Source organism: Triticum dicoccoides, chromosome 4B (genome assembly GCF_002162155.2).
Source record: "Triticum dicoccoides isolate Atlit2015 ecotype Zavitan chromosome 4B, WEW_v2.0, whole genome shotgun sequence".
Taxonomy (NCBI): Eukaryota; Viridiplantae; Streptophyta; class Magnoliopsida; order Poales; family Poaceae; genus Triticum; species Triticum dicoccoides.
In genome coordinates, this window is record NC_041387.1 from 419,474,980 (window position 1) to 419,479,715 (window position 4,736).

Sequence of the window (4,736 nt, forward strand, 5' to 3'; positions counted from 1 at the left end):
TGGAGAAAGATACATGCGGGCCACTCCAGCGCTCACTTTTGCCGCCATTGATGCACGTGGGGGCATGATGCAAAAGCTACAATAGCTTGTTAATTGATGGCTCCTATAACTGAGCTCTGACTAAACTAAGCGTTTCGTTTGAAGCAGATGCATGATCACCAAGCCGGCCGCCACATCCTTATCCTAGCAGTCAGAATCTAGGTATTATATAACTTGTATGCATTTTTAATTGTTTTACGTAGACATTAAAAATTTTGCACGCGCATGTGTGTATAGGGGGGAGGGGGTGGGGTCATTGGACCATAATGATGAGCCACTTGGTCATGGTTTCTTGTAGGGAAGCACAGGCTCTCGATCTCTCGCACAAGCTAGGAGCATCGTGCATTGAAGCTCTGTATATCGATTTGAAGTATGAACGACACCCCTTATATCTTTGCCGATGTTTGATGTTGCTGTGCTGATCATTTTAGGTACATCGATCGTTAGCAATTTACCCCGTGACAAGCTGATCCGGTCTCTGTACTCTCGGTGCAAAAAGGAACCTGCAAGCTAGCTAGCTAGCTAAAATGGACCGCATGCATTCTTTCCTGGAGGAGTCTGCATATATATATATCCTACTTAACGTCGGTGATTGGGAGTCTATGAAAAGTTTTCCTAACGTACGTGCCCCAAAAATATAGATTGCTCGATCGGTGCAAGCAAGGAACAGAGGTGGAGTCGTGTCGAGGGAATGATCCAGGGTGTTGTAGTGATAAAAGGGCATGGAAGCTGCGCGATTAGTTGACACTACGCACGCATTCATTCGCAGGCATAGCTGGTGTTCAGTTTGTTGGGCGGCATCATGTGGGTGCATGTGCTCGGTGCAACCACAAACAAAAAAGCTAGCGAGCTACCTATAGCCACAAGCCTACACCCATGCACGCATGCTCTATCTACTCACTGATCTCTCTTCTCTCTGAAAAAGAAAAGAGGCCATGTGTGCAACAATAGATGGCGCCTACCATATGCATACACATATGCATACGATACGAACATCTGCCGACCACACAGCGCATGCAAGCTAAGCTCCCCGTCAAAGCCAGCCGGCGAGCGCACGCCGCGCCGCAAACCCGCAATAGAGAACCTGGCGCGCTGCGGTGACATAGCGGCAGTGTCTCGCCAACCGCAGGAACGGTGCCATTAGAATACGCCGCGCCCCTATATATCTTTCTGTAGGTGGTTCGTGGCGACGCTTCGGACATTCGCATATGGGGGAGTGCCGGCGCATGAACACACACATGATTGCTGCGCGTATCGGCAGGCGCATGTTCTCCCCGATACATCCCTATCAAAGCATAGCGCAGAAACAACAAAGATTGCGGCTATATATGCGTGCACTCATTGCCCTGCACGAACGATGCATGCGAGCTTCCGTCCAAGACTAGTCTTCTCTTCTTCGGCCTCTTTTCCCTCCTTGCTGTGGTCGACGGACGACCGGAGGAGGGATTGAGCTGGGCCGAGAAGAGGATGAACGGGAGTAGCAGGAGCAAGGAGGCGGGCGAGAAGCGTTTCCTTGAAGATTCTAGGGTACTGGTGAAGCAAGTGAGGGAGCTGAGGAGGCTGGTGCCCTGCTGCCACGAGCCGTGCGGGCTCGGCGAGCTGTTCCAGGATGCGGCGAGCCACATCGAGGATTTGCAGGTGCAGGTCAAGGTCATGAGGATGCTGCTCGACAAGCTCTCAGACGACTGATCCAGTGATCCATGCGCGTGCAAACAATGGCAAATTTGTGGACGCTCTGTCGATGTATGAATGGATCCACAGCGACAAACATACTATTTATTTATAATCCCATTCATTTGTTTGAATTATTATTATTATTACTTATTTAGTTCTCCTTTACGTTCGATAGGGCAAATTTCATTGCTATGCTCTTTGATTCATCTATGCTATCAGGGTGTGTGTATCTGCGTTGCGATTTCCAGTGAGTTGAAATGAATAAATTTGCACTTTGCTTCAATCTAGGCTGGCTACTTGTACGGTTGTACCGCACAGAGCTTGTTTTGTTGTCTATATCAGTTATGCAATGAAGGCCCAATTATTTTGTTGACTTCATTACAGGGGTTCAAACGACGCGAGTGCTGTATCATCGTTGCATCGCGGCACTGTTAGCCACTGCGCTGACTTCGAGTTCCGGTACAATTCATCAGGCGCGGTCTACTAGAAGGAATAGAGCCGGCTTTTACACAAAATTTTTATTTCTTTCTTCGGTTTTTGTATCTTTCCTGGTTTTCAATGCTTTTTTCTTTTCTTTCTCCATTTCTTCTGTTTTATTCGGTTTATTTTTATTTTTTCTTCTCCTTTTTTCACTCCTTTTGCATTTGTTTCTTCGGTTTTATTTTTCATTTTCATTTTTCTTTGGTTTATTTAATGTTTTTTTTGCTTTTCTTTCTTTTTTTAGTTTTTATTCTACATTTTTGTATATGTCAACAACATTTTTCTGATACAAGTATAACATTATTTTGTTACATATAGTCAACATTTTTCCTATACACATCTTTCAAATACTTGATTAATATTTTTAAGCGCAAGATTAATTTTTTTTAATAAATGGTCAATATTGTTCCTACACACACTTTAAACTTTTTCAAATGCTTCATTAATATTTTTTTTAAACAAGATCAACAATTTTCAAATACATGGTCAACATTTTCTCTATTTACCTTTAACATTTTTCAAATGCTTCATTACGATTTTTTAATGCAATATTAATATATTTTTTAACACATGGTTGATATTTTTTCTAAACACATCTATCATCTTTAAAATGTGCAATATTAATATATTTTTGAACACATGGTTGAAATTTTTCTAAACACATTTATCATCTTTAAAATGCTTGATTAACATTTTTCAATTACTTGTTCAACACTTTTTGAAATGTTTGATTAACATTTTTACATACATCATAAAAAGAATCATTATTTTTTCAATACATGATCAACATTTTTCTGTACACATTTAATAGTTTTCAAATACTTGTTCAATATTTTTGTCAAATACTTTATTTGCATTTTTATAAACATGATCAAATTTCATTCATCATTTTTTTAATACATGGTCAGCACTTTTTTGTACACATTTAACATTTTCCAAATGCTTGCTTAACATTTTGCAAACATTTGGTCAACATTTTTTTCAAATGCTTGATTAAATTTTTAAAAATACATGATCTATTTTTTATTTTTTGTATACATTTTTCACATACATGATAAAAAAATTCTCTATACACATTTAACATTTTTCAAATGTTTATGTAGATAGATTTTTGCAATAAATTTATTTTTGAATATTTGGGAGTATAAAGAAACTTAAAAAATAAAGCAAAAAACTTAATAAAAAAGAAAACAAAGTTGTTGTTTTCCACGCACCTCGGCTGGCCCAACTTATGTCTTGCTGAATGCAAGACATAAGGGTTCCCTTCAAATGAATGCGGACGACAGAAAGCTGGGGAGATTACAGCCTACGGGAGAAGCCACAGAAAAACTGGCCCAAGACCGCTACATATAGAAAAAGTTTAGGCCTAGTTTGGCAACACGTTTTTTCCAAAACCATGGTAATTGAAAACCTCGGTATTCCAATGTGTGGGCGATGAATACTTTGGTTTCTAAAAACCACAGTTTTTCTCAGTTTTAGCAAAACTATAGAGATGTTTGGCAAGTGCAATTTTCTTAGTTTCTTGGTTTCGACCACTCGTTGCATGGATAATCCTATATATAGCTAGCTGAACCAAATTGAGCTACAGCAAAGTTGTTATACAATGACGTGATCAGCTTGTGCTAATTAAGGGTCGATGCAAGCCTATAGCCTTGTCATGAACGCGAACATCCTCTAGATGCGGATATGTTGTTGAGTAATCTTGTATCTCTGGCCACATGGAATCGATCGGCTAGCTAGCTTAGCCTGATGTGTATAACTTTGCTCCAAGTATCAATCGATCTACTCTAGGGTCTAAGCCTTCGCTAAAGATTTGGTATGTGTACACGCACCATCCGATACGACCGAACCTCTAGTACTATCTAATGTACAGCCTGCTTCTTGTTGCATTAGAACAATAGTCAACGATTGAAGAGATCAACAGCAGAGTAGTCAAGCTTCCCTGGTGGTAATCTTAATTTCGTGGCTGGCGAAGAGATGGGTGAGGAGGACCGAAAGAAGATTTGCTCGAGGGAGTGTTTCTATGTTTACAAAAAAAGAGGTTGAGACCTCTTTTTTAGATACAGCAAGAAAACCATGGTTTTAGGCATACCACGCTTTGTAAAACTAAAGTATTTGTCGAAGCCAAACACGCAAAGTATTTAAAACTGAGGTTTCTACAAAAAACATGGTATTCTCATAAAACTCCAAAAATACTAAGCAGCCAAACGCAACCTTAGTTGTTTGGTTGCTTGGTTGATAGGGAGACCTCCTCGTAAGTGCCTCAAGCGCCAGTTGGCTAGATGCCGCCCGCACATAGCGCTCGCGGACCGAGGCCCATTAGCATGCTCACATGAAGCTCAGTCAATGGTTGACCGGCTGACAATTGACTAGTCAAACATTGACTTTTTGAAAGAAAAAATTACAACAAAAAACGCGAAAAAAAATATCACAAAATTTTGAAAATATGAATTTAAAAAAACACAGATTTGAAAAGTTCATCAATATTAAAAAAAGCATGAACTTGAAAAATCATCAATTTTGAAAAAAGACTACAAATTTGA